At 37.7% G+C, this 22,480-nt stretch overlaps 1 protein-coding gene across 1 annotated transcript in view; it reads left to right on the forward strand.

The window, feature by feature from the left end:
• Positions 1-22,480, forward strand: part of LOC307123458 (receptor tyrosine-protein kinase erbB-4-like) — a 259,218-nt gene that overhangs the window by 144,914 nt on the left and 91,824 nt on the right. The window contains exon 2 of the mRNA XM_079811989.1: positions 21,494-21,788. The gene's annotated coding sequence lies outside the window, so the exon portion shown is untranslated. The remainder of the gene's footprint in view (positions 1-21,493; positions 21,789-22,480) is intronic.

Genomic DNA, 22,480 nt, shown 5'->3' on the forward strand with positions numbered 1-22,480 from the left:
AGCCCAGCGCGGCCCATTGAAAGCCTTGGGTCGCATTGGCCCGAAAGTGGAACGCGGCTATTTTCTACTATAAATCAGCTCTCCAGTGTGTTCATGTTTCTTGTGGCTGTCCAACCTCGATCCACTGAACAGAAGACATAAACGGGAGAAGATTTGGTTACACTTTATTTTAAGGTGTATTTTAAGGTAATTACAGTATAATTATACATTTAAGTACTGAGTAATACACTCTATATTGTGCTATATGGCACTAAAAGTGGTTCTTGGTTGTAATCATAGGGAACCACTTTTGGTGCTATATAGCACCATATCTTAACATGTTCTGTATATGGTAGCGGTGCCATATAGCACCTTTGTCAACGGTGCTATATAGCACCTCAGCCAAAGAACCGCTGAAGAACCACTGAAGCACCAAGATTGGTGCTATACAGCACTTAAAAAGGTTCCCCTATGATTACGAGCCAAGAACCACTTTTAGTGCCATATAGCACCTTTTTTTTTAGAGTGTAATAATGAATTACATGTACTTACTATAGGGTTAGGGTTTGGAATAGGGGTTGGTTTAGGGTTAGTTGCATGTAACTATGCATAATTTATAGTTATTACTACATATACTACATATAGGACACTGTAAAATAGAGTGATACTGAAGATTTTCACACCAAAGACAGAGCCTCAGGGGGACAGGTCCAAAGGTGTTTACCAGTGGAGTGAACTTTTCCAGAAAATTTGCTTTGCCAAGCTATTTCGAACTTACGAAACAAAACTTCGCTTTGGCCTGATTTTGTAAAAAAAAAAATGACATCACACCATGATGTTCGTTCTTCGATTTCGCTTGTTGTATATAGGGGCCTAAAATATTGTTTATGTTTCAGCTCTTTACTTAAAAAGCATGACTATCTGATTTTAAGTACTGTTTTTTTATATATACTGTCGTAAATAAACAATTTTCTTTATTGTCTCTGCTGAAAACTCGAATGACTCAAAGTATTTTATTTAATAAGTTATTATTAATATATTTTAATATACTAAATTAAAATAAAAAAATAAAGCCAAAGTCAAAAAGGTTGAGAACCATTGATCTAGGCTGTTGTTTTTTTACTAGACATGTTATAATCTGTGTTCTCTTCTCATGTTGCGCTTACATATCAGGGTAATTTAGGGACTTGCAGAGAATATGGGCTCAAGTCTGCGTTTCCTTTGATTATCTGAAAAGTAATGTAGTGTAGTGATCAGGGATGGTGGAAATGAATCAGAACCCTCTCAAGTTTCTGTATCTTTATGAATAAATTTCTAATCAGTGAAAAAGACAAAGTGTAAAGTATTAAGGAAGTTGGGTAAAATCTTGTTTTCCGCAAAAAGTTTTGAGAATAGTGTAATAGTATATTTAGATGCAGTCTAACACACAATCTTTATCAAAAGTTTAAATAATATTTAATGTACTTTTTCACATATTTCCTCAAACTGGGGCCACACTAAAAGGTTTGATCTTAATCGAGTCTATGATGGACCTATTTATTAGAGCTTAATTGCCATTTTAACTAAAGTGTCTTCAGCAGCCCTTTGTGGTCAGCAAAGTCTCTCATTTTCATAGGCTTTTTTCTTTCTTTCTTTTTATTTGTGTGTGACTTAATTCCTATACAGCCAGTGGTTTCCACTACTGTACATGACAGTCAGGACCTTTTTATAAGCCTGTAATGTCACCAAAGTACTGAGACTGCTCTCATTAGCATTTCAAATGATTTGCTCTTATCATCTGATCGTGGTTGTATCTGTCTATTAGTGTTACTCGATCTTAGCGCTGCATTCGATACTATCAACCACAACATTCTTCTGAATAGACTCGAAAATGATGATGGCATTAGTGGAATAGCATTGGCAGGGTTTAAATCATACTTATCTGACTGCTATCACAAGTTCAGTATGGAGTACCGCAAGGCTCAGTGCTAGGACCGTTGCTTTTCACCCTGTACATGCTACCCTTGGGAGATATCATTAGGAAGCATGGCGTCAGTTTTCACTGTTATGCGGACGATACTCAGCTCTATATTTATTTGCGCCCTGTTTATCCACCAAATGCTGTTGCCGTGTAGATGGGGTCCGGAACGCATTGGGGTTTTCTGTTTTTGAAGATGGTGTTGTTGAAATGACACCAAATTAAATTACTAATCAGTTTTTACAACATAAATTTATCAAAAACTAAATTAATTTCCTATTACTTTGAAACAATCTGTGTTGTAAAAAGTGCTATATAAATGAAGGTGACTTGACTTGACTTGACCAAAGCCTGTCCACTGTCAGGATCTCGTGATGAAGTTAGAGACTTTGATTGACAGTTCATTAAAGTTTAAACAGGCCACCTTATTGTTACATGCCAGCTGAGTGAGAACATCAAGCTCAGTGTCCAAGTAAGCACAGTAGAGACAAATAATTGCCTTTGTCTGCAACAAAAATATGTGAAAAATGTAGACCTTGTGGGTTGATGTTGTTCAGTCGTTTCGTTTTTTTTTTGCAGACCAAGCAGGATTTTCAGCACAATGGGGCTGTACTCCGGTGTAATAATGCTTGAGTTGTTCTGGCTGGCTCTTGTTCTCTTACACGGGTCATTCACTTCGGTCTCTACAGTCATTGTGAAGAGTGAAGTGGTTTTGGGCAGTAGTAAGGAGGCTGAAATTGTCCTAAAAGAATATCAGTATTACACACATACAGCAATTTACTGCTGCACAGTCTCAGAAGAATGTTGAATGAACAAAGAACACCCCTCCCAGGTTTGCAGGGTTTTTTTTGTGGATCTGTTAAAGAGTGACTTGAGAATAAGAATTAATTTAAATTTAGTTTCACAGATTGGATCAAAGTCTTCAGTGATTTGTAGAATCAATGCACAAAACTGTTGAAATATGAAATTTAATTAGATTCGCTGATAATTGCAATGCCGTGGCAGATATAAATCAGGAGTGGTTGTGTGTGTGGTTAGAATGTTGAATCGAGGGATCTGTAGTATAACATTTTCTTTTTAAATGTTTTTCCTTCAAGTCATGTCAACACAATCATCATTAATTAGTTTGTTTTGTGGAGATAATCATAGATATGTAATAAATGTTCTAAAGGTTACATGAAATAAACAAGAGTAATGAAACATATTTTTGTGAATATAGCAGTATGTGTAAACATCATGTACCCTCTTTGCTTTTCTGTCTGCATCAATTTCTGTTGGCTTGCTTATATTAGACATAAGAAGAAAATGTTTCTCATCAATAACTTTTCCTTTGGTTGATGCACCAACCCTCTCAGCCACCTGAATTAAGTTGAATATCCTGTTTTACATAGAGATATTTCAAAATACAAATGGGTTGCAAACACCATTAAATGTTGTCTTTAATATATTATTTTGTGCATTACCTTTAAAGGTCCTATGACATGATTGTTTTTTTTTTTTACATTAATATGAGTTCCCCTAGCCTGTCTATGGTCCCCCAGTGGCTAGAAATTTTGAAAGCTGTAAACCAAGCCCTGGGTATCCTGCTCTGCCTTTGAGAAAATGAAAGCTCAGATGGGCCAATCTGGAATATTCCCTATATGTCGTCATACTGGGTAAAGGTTACCTCCCCTTCCTCTGCTTTGCCCTCCCAGAGAATTTGGAGAAAATGGATTCAGTTAATTTTTTTACATTTAATTCAGTAGCAATGTCAGCACAGGCTTTACAAACAGACGATATGGATAGGACAGCAGCGCCACAAACATTGAGTAACAGTGTTCATTAATGCCTGATCTGTGATCAGTGATTTCTGATGTGTAGCTAATTATTCAAGTTCACACAAACTTTCTTTCTAAATCGTTTAATACTGTTTATGCATCAGTGAATCAAGCCAGTAACTAAACGATCGACTTCACATTGTTTCTCTTAGTAGCATGAAACAAATCTGTTATTTAAATTGTGATTAGACCACAGAGAGCAATCAAAGAACACTCTCTTTATAATGGCTGAAGCTGTCAATCACACGTCGCGAGTGTATCTGCACACTTGGCCAAACTCCCGTTATAATGAATGACGCTGTTATGCTGCACAACGAAGCTCTTACTGTATTCATATCGATATTGTGTTTGCTGTTAGTTGTGGTGAAAGCATTTTGTGAGAGAAATAGCGCTGCAATGACGTTTATAAGTATACTTATAACTTTATAAGTACACCTCAGGAAACATTATAAACATAACCAAAAGATCCACATCATGGGACCTTTAAGTTTCAGTACTTTTTAAATTTAAATTAGCCTTCTGTACAGATTGTAGACCGAGATTTATCATTAATCAAACTCACCAAAATGAGAGGTGATTGTTCTGCTCATTGGTTTCCACAGACATGCACTTTTATATTTATTTTATTATTAATTAGTGTTTTTGTTGCTCAAATAGCGGCTAGTGCTGAGAATTCCAGGCCAAGAACGGTTTGTAATTGTGCTGTGCCGATCTCAAGTGGAAATATAACCAGAACCACTCCTTACCGTTTTAGAACAGCGGACAAGCGGCTAATGATAGTATTGGTGTACCTATTTGCTACACTCTAAAATATGCTGGATTAAAAACCATTGTTGCGTTATTTGGAAACCCGGTGCTGGGTAAATATTGGACAGAACACATGCTGGGTTATTTTGACCCACAGCTTGTTGGGTTTTATACATAAACATTTGCTGTTTTTTTATATATAGAGCTGGGTCACACAACCTGATGTTGAGGTTATCTAATTTAAAATAATAATATACTCTAAAATATGATTAACCATTAATATGGTGGCGCAACATTCGCTCTGAGTGTAGATACGGTATATGCTGTGTTTGTAGACGGCTAGCTTTCCGAGCAGATGTTATCTGCGACGTACATGTAAACAAATAAGGTTTCTGTTTCTACAGGAATAATCTGATAGGGAAACAATGTAATACAAACCTTAATTTCATTCAGGAAGATGTTTCTCTCAGAACAGCACACAAAATATCTGCTGACAAATGTATTCAGTTTTAACCGGTCTGGCACAGACTACACAACATTGGGTTACATTGACCCAGTAAAATGAACCCAGCAGCTGAGTTACATAAAACTACCAAGCACTTGGGTAAAATAATAGAAATGACCCAATAAAATGACCCAACAGACTGAACCCAGCATTTGGGTTAATAATATAACCGAGCATTATTTAGAGTGTATAAAACATTTGTACATATTTCAAATTGACAGATTTTCCAGTCTGGGAAAACAGACCATTGTCCATTTTGTCCAAATAAATGTTCTCTGGATTGCAATGTTCTCTAATGTCCCATCAAGCTATGAGTTACACTCTAAAAAAACACAATTTGGGTTGTTTTTAACCCAAGGGCTGGGTAAATATAGGACTGAACACATGTTGGGTTAATTTTACCCAGCAAATTGGATTGTTTCTTTAACCCAGCATAATGTGTTGATTCGTTTTTTACTATAATACTAGCTTATTTTTTTACTTTAATGTTTACAGATCCTTTAAACTTTTTTTTCAAATACTCAACACAACCACTGGTTTGCATGATAATTCCTTTATTTTAATAATTTTACAGTATAGCATATTCTGTATCATTTTTAATATATATTGCCTACATTTAAGCTTGTTTAACAAATATTAGAAGTTAAAAATGTTCCATTTAGAAGTAATTCAAGTGTAATCGACCAGTTGTCCTGTTTCCACCATAACAGCGCTGGATCTTGTGCCGATCTTGTATCATGTTCAGTGAGAGAACTTCTAACTTTAGACCGCCACACTGACTCCTTAACCTGCCCATAAACCAGTGTACAGTTCTGAGAACATATTTTAACATCCTAAGTATTTTTTTTATTCTGTATCTATTTTAAGAAAATCATAAAATTTTATGCAAGGCATCAGCCGTTTACATCACGTGAAAAGACCAACGTGACACTCGTATAGGTCACTCACATCGCGCCCCTGTTTGTTGATTTGCATAAAATTAAATATACAGCACAATAACAAATGTATAGATAAAATAAAATGTACACAAAGTCATGCACCAATTTGATGGAGCTGAGAACTGCTCTATCCTGTAGAGGTCGCAAAAAGCAATAAATAACTCAACTCAACCTCTGTGTTGTTATGTCTGACCCAGGAGCTGGGTAACACAAAAAACACCCAAACACTGAAAAAATAACCCAAGAAAATGACCCAAAAGGCTCAACCCAGGATTTGGGTAGAAAAAATAACCCAAGATTGGGTGTCCCTTCATCCCCCATTCAAACGCCCTGCATCAACAGGAAATAATATAAACAAAGGAAGAAACATTTTGCTAGACATCAAGCGATTTTTGCATTTTGCAGATGCTTTTGTCCGAAGTGCCCTGCATTGCATTCAAAGTATACATTTAGCCAATGAATGCTTTCCCTGGGAATCGAACCCATTTCACTTGGTGTTGATGGCTCCATGTAGGAATGCATTTTCATCTGGTGTCAATTTTCAAAACATCTATTTATGTTTTCTATCTACAGCTTTCTGTGTGACTCGGTGTAAGGGCCACTTGCGCACTCACAGTAATGCTGCTGAGAGAGACAAAAAGCCACTTGACTCCTGAATTTCTGCTCTTTGGTTTTAGACAGCCTGCATTTTCACACTAGAATAAAATGTAGAAGAAGGGTTTTCAGTGATATACTGTCCGGAGAGTAGGTCTTTTGGAGGAAGTATTAATCACTGTGATGGGCTAACAGCCCTGCCTCATTATCACTCTGTCACTGTGAGACAGTTCAGGCAGGTTCAGTGCAGGGCCGAGTGTTACTGCGAGCTTTAAGCGAGTCATTTGTTAAGGCTTGCACTTCACTAACACATCGCTACAGCGTTAGCAGTTTAAGCATGTTTGATCTGTATTCATGTTTTCATTGCTGCATATGCACATTGCTCAAAGACGCATGCAAGTTTGTTTATCATTTGCTGATTTAAAAATCACAGGTAATTAATGTTAGAAAATTAACATCTGTTATATTGTAAAATGTTTAGCATTGTCATTTTCCGTCATGATAGGATTATTTAGGGAAAATTATTTTTTTTATAGTATTTTAATAGTTCCTCCTGTATCCCTTACTATGAACCAGAACTGTGAATCTGCTTTACTATGGTGATTCAGGCTGACTCAGCCATAGTCTATAAATAGCTACATGGAAGCCCCACTTTCAAAATTGATAATACATTTCATAAATATACATTTTTGTGTTAATCTTTGCAGAACTCTGACTGTCACAGCATGATTTAGTTGGCCTTTTTTACTAGTTTACTGGTGTCCCATGGCTCTGTTTATGTGACACAATGGGTCTGTTCCAAAATTTTATGAGATGCCTTGCTGCGTACTGCCAATATAGACAGATGTCTTCTATGACAGAGATGGAACTAGCCTGGTCCTACCAGACTCTCATACATTTCATTTGTACAGAGAGTATTGCCACTCTCCATTGACACGTGTTAACTTCCTTGAAGGCGGGTACTCTGTTGAAGTTAAAAACTATTGGATCTGCCCAGAACCACTCTGGATCTGCCATAACCAGTCGCTAACGTTTGGTCGTGACGTATGTCATCTCAAACTAGCGCACGACATCAATGCCATCGTTCTCAGCCACTCCCTCTGTTCGCTGATTGGACCGGTTAAAATTTGACCGGAGAAAACCAGAGAATATACCGCAATCCCAGACAGAGTGCTGAAGGAAAATGAAAATTGAGCAGAAGTACATAGGAGGGCAGAGCCAGGCTAAGATGGAACCTCATAAGTGACCGATTCTTGAACCCTCTGCATAGGCAGCAGCTCAAATACTGATGTACACAAGAGACTCTACTTACAGTTGACTCTAATAGAGTTTGACGTTGACATGTTGCTAACAATGTATCAGCATCTTTAATGTTGATAACCTTGTAGGGGCATAAAAATACACTGTGCGCACAAAAAAATATTTGGCAATTTGAATAATACTAATGCAATGCTACACTGTAAAAAATGATTGTGATTTTAACGGTATTTTACTGTAAAAATGCTATGATGAAAAACAGAAAGTTTCCGTCCCATATACGGTGAATAACTGTAATAGATCTAACCTTACATTTCATTTCATTTTACAGTAAAATACCATTCAATTTACAGTTTCTGGAAGTGAAAAAGAACAAGTCATTGGGTAATTTACAGTAAAAACCCGTAAATTGACATTCCCAGAATTCCCTGCATGACACTTCGCATTTGATGTATTTTTATTGTAATAACTTATGTTTCTTCTTTGTTTTTTCAAATCAGTTATGTACATTAAGGTTTTATGTTACATCTGATGTTGTTAAATTAATGTTTATTGCATTTTTTAAATTTAATGTGTTTTACCATGATGGTGTTTAGTGTTTGTGTGAATGACACTGAGCACCTTCTATATATTAGTATTGTCCTCTTAAAAGCTGCTTGTGATGAGCTTTGATTCATCACGTGATTCTCATCACCACTGTGATTGGTGGTTGTCTGTATATATCAAAGGTACATAACAGATATTAGTATTTCAATAGGTTTGTAATTTAACATTATTTAAGTTAATGAAATATGTTTTTTACCGTAAATTGTTTACAGTGTAAACATAATCATTACAATATAAACCTTTAAATTATACAGTTTTGAACTGTAAAGTATATTGTTTTTTACTGTAATTATTACATTATAAACCTTTAAATTATATGGTGCTGTCCCTAAAAACCTAAAACGTTACTGCCGTATTTTTACGGTAAAGTTCTGGCAACCACAGCTGCCGTTTTTTACCGTAAATTTTACGGGGATTTTTTTTACAGTGTAGAAATTGCAGTTAAGGCATGATCATTGGACAGTGAAATGCTCATTGGGTCAGCAAGGTCAGACAAATACAGGTGGTGAAGAAAAGATGCATGTTAAAAGAATTAAGAATGAAACCATCAGGAACCCTTTAGTCTCCAGCGCCACCATTTTCCAGAAATGCAAACCACCTGGAGTCTCCAGAAGTGCAAGGTGTCAGGATCTCAGAGACTTTAGCTAGGTATGACCCCCACTTAATAAGAATCACAAGCTGAAGTGTTGTAAAATACATGAAGACATCCTCTTGTACCACTGTTTGAAGAATTCCTCTTCCAGAATCTGGCGGTAAGTTTTTAGTCCATCTCTGCAAAACGGACTTCAGGATAGGAGATGGACTAAAACTGAGCTCCCAAAACTTACCGGCAGATTCTCGGAGATGAAGCAGCACAATCATTTTCAACATTGACAATAATAAGAAATGTTTCTTGAGCAGAAAATCATCATATTAGAATGATTTCTGAAGGATCATGTGACTGAAGACAGGCGTAAATTATATTTTAAATTACATTAAAATAGAAAGCAGTTATTTAGTATTTCACAATATTACTGTATTATGATATGAGCATTACAGCCTTTTTTTGAATGGTAGTGTATATATAAAATCTTCATTTTGAATTTTAATTGAATTTGAATTTGAATTTTGAATTTGAATTTGAATTTGAATTTGAATTTGAATTTGAATTTGAATTTGAATTTGAATTTGAATTTGAATTTGAATTTTCTTTGTGCATTTTGGGATTGCCTTGTCTGCGAAGGGTACATGGGATGCTGCTTTCTTTGTCAAAACAAAACATATAAGCTATATTTTAGAAGTTGCCTCTCTCAGCCTTTGAACTGGAAGTGTGCCTGTGCTATCTAACTAGGCAGTCTGGAACAGAGCTAATAATTCACAGTTTCACTGGCAGTAAAAACAGATTTTCTAACAATTCCATTCTTCAAAAGTTACATTCAGAGAAGAAACAGGCCTACTGGGTGGACCATTATTGCTATCCAGGCTAGGATTTAGTAGATTATTATTACTTTCCTGCTTTTTTTATCTACAGCGCTTTCACGGTAGGCGCAAGACGGTAATATTTGTATCATTTCAAGGATGTTTCTCCTACAGCAAATATTTGAGCACAGACCTTGTTAAACTCTTCAGTTTTTGTGATAATGCAAAGGATAGATAGGGTGATGATGAACCGAACTGCATGATGGATAGTTCTGTGTCCAATACCCTGCAGCGGTGTGGAGTTGTGTTCTTATTAGTAGGTAAACTGATGGGAGGATGACTAAGGTGAGCTGATATTGGAGATGTTGCTGGCAACTGCGGCCCAACAGCTTGTCGTCTACTATTAGAGTTCATGCATGGTTGCGTGGCTATACATTGGCTTGGTTATAAACTTAATAGGCTACATACTAGGGATGGGAGAAATAAAATTATGCATCGATACATCGTGATTCTCTGTTCAACGATTCTGAATTGATTCTGACAATTTCAGAGTCGATTCTGAGCATGGTTTTTAACCGCAGATGTGGGATGACACTGCATGTGTTTAAACACCCTTATTCAGCTTGCTTCCATTTCCTCACACACACATCACTCGAACCTTCCGTAAAATAATCATTCATAGAGTTCGTAAAGGATGAAGCGAATTGTAAGGACATTCGCAGGCTTCATTGCACAGGATACGCGCTGTGAGAAATGCATGCCTGCAGTGAGTCCACTTTTTTTTGCTTCCGACGCTCTTGTTCCCGTCGCAACATAAAAGTAAGGATAAACCACTGTAGTCATATGGACTATTTTAACGATGTCTTTACCTTTCTAGACCTTGAAAATGGTAATTCAATTGTTGTTTATGGAGGGGTCAGAGTGCTCGCTGATTTCATCAAAAATATCTTAATTTGTGTTTCAAAGATGAACAATTCTTATGGGTTTGGAACGACATGACGGTGAGTAATTCATGAAAGAATTTAAATTTTTGGGTGAACTAACCTTAAATAGACGGCATTACATATATTCTTCACAGATAAAGCAATCCAAGAATGCATTGTGTTACTTTTATTCAACATCTGATGGAGTCAAAAGAAAGTTCAGTGGAAATTTACCTGCTTCTCTTCCTGGTTATTGTTACCCCTTTATTCCCCAAACTTTACATATTGTTCCCTTATACCCACATCTACGTACTTTATAGGTACACTATAATTACCAAAAGGTACGCTGTAAAGGGGTTTTACTTTACGCAATACTTTGCGGGCTGTAATCTAAAATGTTAACAAAACTTGTTTCAAGAACATTAAAAAATCTCCAAACTTTTGAATTGTAGTGTAGCTGGATAGACAGCATACAGTTTTGCACACAGCCCATGGTGAATAAGCTAATGTGGAAATAAAATAAAGGCCTTAATTTTATCCCTGCTCAGAGGGTATTATAGTGCCAGTTTCTGACCCCGCTTGCACTTAATCTTAACCCTTCTGAAAATAAAGGGCAAAACTGATCACGTATCAGCAGTTAGTAATAACTTCTGTCCTATTTTAAAAAGCCACTGTTGTTTCCCATTCTAGCCTCCGCAGTTTCTTATTAGATCCGACACAGCACTGTGGCAAGGTCTCAGAGGTGAAATAATTTCCGGAGAGCAATTACAGGCACCAGGAATTCCCATGATTGCCATTATATTAAAAGGTATGGCTATAAAAGCGAATTATAATTGAACGATCACCATTTATCTGAATAAGGCTCCATCTTTCCTTGCATCACAAGGGGAAATGCTGACCGTTTAAGCTACCAGTTTAAATCACATCCATTGTACATTCATAATTGTTAAATGCAACCTCAGACTTTGTGTGTGTGTGTGTGTGTGTGTGTGTGTGTGTGTGTGTGTGTGTGTGTGTGTGTGTGTGTGTGTGTGTGTGTGTGTGTGTGTGTGTGTGTGTGTGTGTGTGTGTGTGTGTGTGTGTGTGTGTGTGTGTGTGTGTGTGTGTGTGTGTGTGTGTGTGTGTGTGTGTGTGTGTGTGTGTGTGTGTGTGTGTGTGTGTGTGTGTGTGTGTGTGTGTGTGTGTGTCCGCAAACATGAAGTTTATTGGCCCTGTCCCAAATGGCACCCTAAACTTGCATGCCTTCCTACGAGCTTGACAAGAATGCGCATCGAGGGCACATATCGACCACAAAGGGGGCACTCGCAAGCACCCTTCTGAAACCTAAAATGACAAATCATTTCTTCCATATTGTGATGTACATCCAAATTAAAATGATTATCAGAAAAGATATGTGACAGAGATTTCTGTTGTTGATTGGTTGCCGGCAGAGCTGATTGCGAGCATGTAGTTGATTGTAAAGACCAAAGTAAGGCCAGAGTATACTATATTTCCGCGTGGTGCTCCATCTCATGCACAGTTAAGCCTGGTAGAGGTTTTTTTTCCGCACATGCACTGTTGTACGCATACCGTCCATGTGGACAGTCTGAAAAAAAAAAAAAAAAACAGATGTCCATGGACCCTAATGAAAACAATTGCATCACACGGACAGTGCGCGGACCGTCGCAGAAATTTGGACTGTATACTTCGGCCACCCACGTTCTGTGTGATGTCATTTTCATTATCCGCAGACGTCCGCTCATATAATTTTTGTGTGCGCGTGGATAGTGCGCAAACAACAGCGCATGTGCGAGTGTGACTTGAGTGCTTGAAATCAAAGTCCACTAGTCAATCTGCACTTCCACTAGTCAAACCACACGTCTTTCTGCACTTATGGCCAAAGGAGTATTCTACTTAGTTGAAGTTTTCTTTGAAATACTTTTTACTCAAACAATATAACACTGAATTATATCTAAGTAAATAGCACAATAGATATTGTCTAGACACCATATCTACATAATAGTAGTAACGCGGCACCTGAACATTGAGATCTCAATACTTGGTCCACAATACAGTGACGTAACATTCGATGGATCGTTTTTGAGTATGAATGTGTCATTTTGAGTAGAAAATGAACTCCAAAAGTCACAAAATGGCAAGTTACTAAACCTAACAACAAAAGCAATGACAAAACTACGGTGGCCAAGAAGTGCAAAACAACACCCAATTCCGAAAACAAAATAACAAATTATAAACGCAATGGCAAGTCCAAAAACAAATGAACAAGTCAGAAAACACAACGACAAGTCGGAAAAGGTAGGTATATGTGGCGATTGGCGAATGGAATACTGACCGCTGATTGGACGAGACATCTGTCAATCAAGACATGCAGAACGTACAACAGGCTGCGGCAGGAGAAAGTTGATTCGCGTGTGCATGTGTAAATATTAGAGCATCTCTTTTTTAAAGGCTAATTTAGTGCGATTAATTATGGGAAAAGAAAAACTTTCATATCGCCTACCACTGTCTGGTAGAACCCGATCTGATAAGTGAGAGAGCAACCTGAGTTCGAGTCTCCCTTTTCCCGATCCCTTTCTTTTTCATATACCCATCGCTTATCAGCTTGGAGAGGCATTTCATTTTATATAAAAATAAAGTGTCTAACAGGTAGCCTACTTAATAGACCTACAATATGATAATCTATTTGCACTATATGGCATCTAGAATGACATCTAGAATAGTCTCTGCCAACTTTAAATCAAGAAAAGTTTCCATTGGCAAGGAAATGGAATTTGCACGATACATTTACACTGCATAAGAGTAATATTTTGTTTTGTTTTATTGAGTATTGATATGTGAAATTATAAAGACGAAATGACACAAACGTCCATAAACGATACTGTGACTATATCAACATGCAATATCGTTGACGAAAAAAGACGAGACGAAGCGATCAAACATAGGACAGTTTCTATGCAAACTTTGCAGATCATAAAAAAAAACTATTATTATTGTAGACTATATATCTCTAATATTTACACAGGCACACGTCAATCAACTTTCTCCTGCCGCAGCCTGCTGTAGCCTACGTTATGCTTGTCTTGATTGACAGATGTCTCATCCAATCAGCGGTCAGTATTCCATTCGCCACATATACCTACCTTTTCCGTTTTGTCCGACTTGTCATTTTGTTTTCTGATTTGTTATTTTGTTTCCGGAATTGTTATCGTGTTTTCTAACTTGTTAATTTGCTTTTAGACTTTCCATTACGTTTACAATTTGTTGTTTTGTTTTTGAATTAGTTCTTTTGTTTTTGAATTTGTTATTTTGTTTTCGTAATTGTGATTTTGTTTTGCACGTCTTTGTTTTGGCCACTGTACAAAACAGTGTAAATACAGCTTAAAAATCACAGCTAATGCTGACGTATTCAACAAATAGAGCTTGGATCCATTGGAGCAAGGTGCACCACTGAGCTTATTGAGACAGACGAAAAGAAGTGCTAATTTCAATATATCACAACTGTTTCACTACCGTTGATGTGCTTAGCAGCCATATTGGATTCCGAAGTTGGGTTGTTGTGGTTCCCCTGAATTTCCCAGTCGCACCTCCGACTTGAGGGGGCTTTCCAGTTAAAAGTTCCTAAAAGTTAAATTTTCCTTCTGGGAACTAGGACTTTCCAACTTCCAAGGACAAATGGAATGCAGCATAATTAGTAAACAAAATTAAGTGCATGTGCAAGCTTGTACAATGTAAGTGCGGTTTAAAAAAATGTGTGCTGTGTGCATTTAGTACACGTGTACTGTGCTAATGGCGGCACTTTCACTGTACGCATACCCTAGCATACGTGTAAAGGCCTGTGCACACCGGGACGATTATCGCACGTGCTTATCGCCAGCATTTTTCAAGACGTTTTTTGGCACGTCTTTGTGTTCACACCCAAGCGATTTTCACTGGCGATGTGCCGAGTGAATGTGCAAATTCAGTAGATGGCTCTCCCGGTACACAAGGTGGTGCTGCGGCACTTTAAGCTTCTGACACTCGCTTGTCACACAGAAGATGAAGAGAGACAGTATTTACGTCCTTGCCAAAACCATTCACACACTTTTTGCTAACTGGCAAGCAGCATTAGCAGCTCATCTTCTTCTTTGTATACTTCCTTACACTTCGTCGTATCAATATGTGCTCGGCAAGACCGAAAAGTCGTGTTTTACTGTAACTTCAGCAGCTCCAGGCACGTGAACAAAAGCGCTGATCTCATTGGTCGGCCAGTTTTTAACACGCCGCGTCAAAACGTTTTTTTTTTTTATTGCGCTTTTACGCCTGCCGTTTTGTGCGCCGGTGTGCACACTCACATTGGCGCCTTTTGTTTAGTCACGAGGCGTTAAACGTCAGCGATAAACGTGTAAAAATCGTTCCCTGGTGAACAGGCATTAAAAAAACTAAGTATACATTGGGCTTTACTGCTTTCAATCCCAATAAAAGACTAAAAAAGACACTTTGAAGTGGGATGTTCTTGGCCTCATTTGCAGACAGCATCAGTATTTCTGTTAATCCAGCCTAGCAAAATGATTTAAGCTCCTCCTTTTGGAGTGGGGTCTCTGAAATGGAGATTGTCTAAATCAACATGGTCATAATGATTAACACTCGCGAATCCTTTGACAAAATCCTATAACAAGGGTTTGGTGAAGCCTCCTGTGTTCGTGATATTCAGCTGTTCAACTGAATTGTTTCTCTCCATGGATTTTTAATATCTACCCTGTCACAGCTGGTTTTGATCAAGCACATGTGTTGTTATGTCACCTGCTGCTAAAGTGGAACAAATAGATTGCATTTAACATTGACATTTATATTGTTTGCTCTTGGGCTGGAATTCAAAACGAGTGATTGCTGCCTGCTCAGCTTTATCTTTACCACATTCGCTCAGCATTGATGATAACGAGTCAGAATTGCTGTATGACTCACCTCCAGTAAGTGTTGTAGAATTCTGTGTTTGCACTATTTTTTTTTTCTTTTCTTTTGCATACTATTAGTAGAGGAATCGAAGACTAGGGGTGAGGGTGTCACTTTTAGCTTTTTCCAAAATATCTAATATTAATAATACAGAAACAATAAGTGTATGGGTTCAGAACTAACAAAGCACAAGAGCAAATCTCAAAAAAGTTGAAGTTGTTAACCTAGTATTTAGCTTACGCAGAAGCCACCCATAAATTTCCACAAAAATATTATGCTGCTACATTAATAATAAGAAGAAATATTTCCTGAGCAGCAAATCAGCATATTAGAATGATTTCTGAAGGATCATGTGACACTGAAGACTGGAGTAATGATGCTGAAAATTCAGCTTTGCCATCAAATGTATTGCCACACATAATTTTATTTATATATATATATATATATATATATATATATATGCCGTTCCACACCCGTCAGACCTCCATTAATCTTCGAAACACAAATTAAGATATTTTTTGTTGAAATTCGAGACAGTGGGCAGTGAGGCCTGCATAGCCAGAAATTACATTTCCTCTCTAAAGATCCATTAATGTACTAAAAACCTATTTAAATCAGACCATGTGAGTACAGTGGTTTAATATTATTAAGCGACGAGAATATTTTAGGTGCACCAAAAAAACTAAATAACGACTTATATATGGCCGATTTCAAAACCCTGCTTCATGAAGCTTCGGAGTGTTGTGAATCAGCGTATCGAATCATGATTCGGATCGAGTGTCAAACCCATAGACCGTAAAAAAAAATGGACGACGAGACTTCATTGGCTTCCGCTGAAGTAATTGAAGCCTCCGGAGGTCTGAATATGGCGTCCGAATCAAAAGCCCGCCAACACTCTCGCAGATGCAAAACAATTAATTATGTTGGTGTGAAATAAACTGTTATGGAAATTTAGAAATGAAAGCTAAAGCTCAAATCTCTCCCCAAAATCCAGAAAAAAGTCTGTTAGTGCCTCAATGACAACTTCACTCAGAAAAACTGTCAATCATGACGTTGCACCCCCTGTTTTTATAGCATCAAATAACCAACTAAAACTAAACTTATTTAAAAAACGAACACTTGAAATGAAATCATTGTGATAAAGTGTCAGTTTTTTAAATAAGTTTCGTTTTAGTAAGTTATTTGATGCTATAAAAACGGTGGGGGGGGGGGGGGGGGGGCATGATTGACAGCTGAGATTGCCAGCTTCTCTGAGTGAAGTTGTCATTGAGGCACTAACCGATTTTTTTCGGGATTTTCGGATGGAGAGTGGAGCTTTAGCTTTAATTTCTACTTTTCCATAACTGTTTATTTCAAACCAACATAATGAATTGTTCTGCATCTGTGAAAGTGTTGGCGGGGTTTTGATATCGCGGCTATACTTCCTGCTCCCTACTGCGCAGACTCCGGTCCCGAGATCACTACTGCGCAGACTCTGTCCCAAATCTGCGCAAGTTATCTGCGGCCATCACTATTTAAGTCGTTATTTCATTTTTTTGGCGCACCAAAAATATTCATGTCGCTTTATAATATTTATATTGAACCTCTGTACTCACATGAACTGATTTAAATATGTTTTTAGTACATTAATGGATCTTGAGAGAGGAAATGTCATTGCTGGCTATGCAGGCCTCACTGAGCCATCAGATTTCAATAAAAATATCTTAATTTGTGTTCCGAAAATGAACGGAGGTCTTACGGGTGTGAAGCGGCATGAGGGTGAGTAATAAATGACATTATTTAAATTTTTAGGTGAACTAACCCTTTAAGACTGTTGGTGCATGAAACCTTTTACAAATAGACTGCAAGGGGAAAAATAAAATTGCATAAAATGCTGCAAAAGTGCAGAATATGGCACCATTAAAGTGGCAGAATCATCCGCCCATTTGAACTTGACTTTAAAAACATTGCTCGGTTTGTTTCCTGCAGCCTAATGTACAGACAAGTCCAACTCATTTCCAGCTGCTCAGGTGGAGAGACTGACTCATGCTGGGATTATTTTATTTTATTTGTTCAAACAACACATGGACGTCAACGTGATTAGTGTAAAGATGAATATATAAATTCGGACTCAGTGACATAGTTTGTTTTACATTTACAAACAAATAACTAATGATGCCTGCAAGAAAAATGAAGGTATATAATGTGAGAGAGCATTCGGAACTTGGCTGTGTTTGATTTCTGGCATTCCATTTGGTACATTTCTATAATTTGAGCTAAAATTATCTGGAGGGAGTTTTTATACTGTGACTTTTCAGTGTGACAGCAGCTCACACAATGGTGTTACAAAACCCGGCTTCAATATTATATTTCTGAGTATAAAGGTGAACATCAGTGAGATACAGAATGTAAAATAAAATGTGGAGTAAAGAAGTTACTTATGTTTAGGAAAGAAGTCTCTTGTGCCCATTAAGGCTGCATTTATTCGATAAAATACAGGAAAACAGTAATATTGTGAAATATTTTTCTATTTTAATATATTTTGAAATGTAAGGTATTCCAAAGTCTTTCTGATATGGTGATTTGCTGCAGAAACATTTCTTACTATCATCAATGTTGAACATATTTGTATTTTTTATTTAACTTTATATTTTTTATATGTTTTACTTAATACTTATTCATATTTTTTCAGGGTTCTCTGATGAATGGAACATTTTAAAGAACAGCATTTATTTTAAACACCAACCGTGCTAAATAAAATTTCTTAATTTCTTAAAATAAAATAAAAATACTGACCACAAACATTTAAATGTAGTGTTTGTTGAAGCCGTATTTGTTACTGAATATTTTACTTAATATTGATACTTTTTTTTATATTTCATCTGCCTGACAGGTTGAAGTAAACATATTATCAATAGCAAAACCAGTCAAGTAGCAGTATTTTTTTTTTTTTTTTACAAAATTAACTGTATTTATTTATTTTCATAATGCATTTTGATAGTCTTTGTGAACGATTCATCAGTTTTTGATTCCAAAGAACATATCTGTATCTAAATTTCTGTCTAATAATATTCATAAATGTGTTGTGTTGGTGTGGATTTTCTTTAGTGACACTGGTGGATGTTACCGAACATGCATGCGTTTGAACTTATTAGCAAATGGACAAAGCCAACATGGTGAAAATAGTATAAAAGAGAAAGCATTGATGCAAAATATCTGGGCACAATCTTTTTTTCCCCCTTACTATTTAGTACTGCACAAAAATAGCGTTATTCAATTTTGTTTTTCTGTGCTGCTTCGATATGCTATTTGTTCTTCATCAGTCAGCCCGTATGAAAGGTATAATCAAGCTAATTACTGATTACAGACTTCATCCTTTGTACACTTTCTCTCATGTCATGTGAGGACAATGGGAATCCTAGTATCTGCCCACACAAGGAGATATGCTTCATTTAAGACTACTTCATCTACTAACAACTATTACTTGAAACACAGATGGCTTGAATTGAACGGACTCCTCCATTATAATTATCCTAAAACTTGACTGATTTATAAAGACATTTACACAAAGACAGAAACTACTACAATATTATCATAGTAGAGTGATTACATCCCATGGAAATTACCATGCCTATTACCACCAATGGTATTGCCATGCTGTATGTCCAAAAAAGTTTCTTCTAGGATACCATGGCATAGAAAAAAAAGAAAAGAAGATATTTTGAAGAATGTTGATAACCAAACAGTTTCGGCTCCCACTGACTTCCATTTTATAGACAGAAAATACTATGGAAGTCAATGGGAACTCAAACAGTTTGGTTACCAAAAATCTTCAACATATTTATGTTACGTTCCACAGAAGAAAGAAAGTCATACATACAATATGAGGGTGCGTAAATGATGACAGAATTTTCCTTTTTGAGTGGACTATTCCTTCAAAGGGGGCGGCAGTGGCTCAGTGGTTCATGTAGGTTGTCTACAAACTGGAAGGTTGGTGGTTCGATCCCCGGTTCCACCTGACCAAGTGCCGAGGTGTCCATGAGCAAGACACCTAACCCCAGCTGCTCCCGACGAGCTGGATGGCGCCTTGCATGGCTGACACCGCCGTCGGTGTGTGAATGAGTGTATGAATGGGTGAATGTGAGGCAAATGTAAAGCGCTTTGGATGGCCGTAGGTCTGTTAAAAGTGCTATATAAATGCAGTCCATTTACCATTTACCATTTCGAAGGGGTGATGACTTGAGAAATCAACTTTCCTTTGAGCCTTTATATAAAAGTTAATCGGGATATAAGAATATCCTGTAAGTTTCGGAGCTGAAAGCGTCCTTGTTCGTCAAAGGAAAGCTTTTATAGACACCAGGCCCAGAAAACGAGAGATCTCAGAATATGTCGACCACTGACGTCAAAGAATGCAGAATGCCACCGACTCGTGGAGCTAAACGGGTTGTGCTACCGAGCAATAAACATGCCGGGCAATAAACATGCCGTAAGACATTGCGCGTTTGTTTGCTTCATTTCACCGCGGAATCGATTGTAAACAAGATAGAGGTTTAGACTGGATTTTCAGACATATTGAGATTAAAACACAATGCTGTGCCTTCTATATTGGATCCGACAGGAATGGTGCAACACACTTATGTGAGTTTTTATATGTGTTAGTATTGCATTGTTACAGATCGTTTGATATCTATTGATTACATACCTTAGCACGCTGTCACAGGCTGGAGAATCCTTTATTTGAGCTGTTATTGGTTCATTCGTGTTCAGACTCTGACTTGTAACGTTAGGGGCCATGGCTCGCAAAGCCCAACGTCCCGGGCCTATGTGTTTTTCAGACGGGCTACCAAAACGTATCACCAGCCTGATCTTAAATAGTGAAATAACATTCCTTTCTTGTGCGCGCGCGTGTTTGTGTGTGTGTGTGTGTGTACGGTTCGTGGTAATATTCACTGATCGGGCCGGCCAAGTAATAAAAAAAAAAACCATTCCAATCAATCGCGGGTGGATGAGAGATTAATCATTGTTTGTCTGGTAAAGGCATTTTGCGAGCCCTGTGAGCATTTCCCCAGACGCTTTCAAAACAATCCCCACATACTGAGGGGAGCTGAAGCTCATTAAATATGCAAATCTTATCCAATCCTAGCCGTGGGCGTTTACTTCCAAGTCTTCAGTGCGGCACGCCCATCAAAACCGAGCGTTTCTTTAGAGAGCCTCAAAACCAAGGCAGAAAATAGCCTATTACGTATTCATTATGATGTTTTTGAATGTAAAAACCACGCAAAGTTGTCATAAATTGACCTCAGACAACAGTATAAACAAATCTAAAAAGCCAGTTCATGACCCATTTAATGGTAAATGTTTAGCAGGCAGTTTATTAAATGCGGTGACTGACCAATCAAAATCCGGCATTCAAGACAGCAGTTTAATAATGATCTCTAGCAGTGGCCTTCAAGTGTGGCCTTCCAGTGCATGTGACTGACAGGTGACAGCTGTCACCGTGTGCTTGGTCAGCTCTTCAGATGGATTTCTGTGACTATACAGCGGCAGAATGTGTGTGTCCGATCAGAACGGCTATTTCACATTCACTTCTTCTGCATGAAACAGACCTGTCCTCTGTGTCTGCTAATGATACTCAGTATGAAACAGTGATTGGATGTCAACATGATTGATGTGGGTGTGGAGAGGGAGGGTCCAGCGCTCTCTTGGGCCATTATCTCTTCAAATTATATCAAGGCCGTCTCGTTAGTCGTCCTTTTGGTGATGCTCAATTGCCGTGATGACCGAGGGCATCGAGTCTTTGTGGAATCGAAAGTAGAGGACAATTCTTTGCCTAAAGAGATATAAAATGATGTTCCTTGAGATAGATATGAATAAATTTGACGATCTCACAAGCACACTTTTAGCTACATTTCACAAAATGGTCAAATTAAATTCCATGTATTTTGCTTAAATTGTTAATCTTGTCTCCGCAGTCTATCCGGGAGGTGACGGGTTACGTGTTGGTGGCTCTGAACCAGTTTGACTATCTTCCTCTGGAGAACCTGCGGATCATCCGTGGCACTAAACTGTACGAAGGACGCTACGCCCTGGCCATCTTTCTCAACTACAGACGGGATAACTACTTCGGCCTTAGACAACTCGGCCTCAAGAACCTGACAGGTATGTCTCTCTTTCCTGTCACACTTGGTTTTTGTGCAGTAGACATCTTTTAGAAATACACATGAAAGAGCATGTTATCTTCCACCAAGGCACTTGCAGGTTCTCAAACACATCTGGGGGGACATATGGTCACACTTGGTTTAGTACTTCAAGGACGATCAGCAGTCCTTCATGTCTCCCTGTAGCTCTTTCTCAGGCGTCTTACATTAAGGACATTGCAGTTTATTGCGCTGGCTACATCTGCATGACTAGGTCATGTTCATGCAGGTAATCAGGGGCCTATACCATGATGGTAGTTTAACAAACTCAGGGTTACAGGATTAGTTTTGAGTTGACAAAACCAAAGAGATCTATTCAGGCTTTGTTGGTCCCATGATGCTGATCATCGGCTTTCTCTGTCAACTCAGGCTTTGATCCTGAGTTTAGGAGTTTAGCTGTGACATCAGTAGTGAACAGCCAATCACACGCTGTGGATCAGTGAAACTGAGATTCACTTCTCGCGAGAGAAGAAGCGAGATTAATTTCTCTCTTCTGTAGAATATTACATGATTGGAAAATATTAAGAATTTAAACAAATTTACACAGCAAGAAGAAAAGAGCTGTATTTAAAAGGGTACAAAATATTCACTACATCGATGCAAGTAAAAGTTATTAAGTTAGTTTAGTTGATATAGAGAGAGAATTGAACATTT

The sequence above is a fragment of the Gobio gobio genome (genome assembly GCF_949357685.1).
Source record: "Gobio gobio genome assembly, chromosome: 3".
In the NCBI taxonomy this organism is placed as follows: Eukaryota; Metazoa; Chordata; class Actinopteri; order Cypriniformes; family Gobionidae; genus Gobio; species Gobio gobio.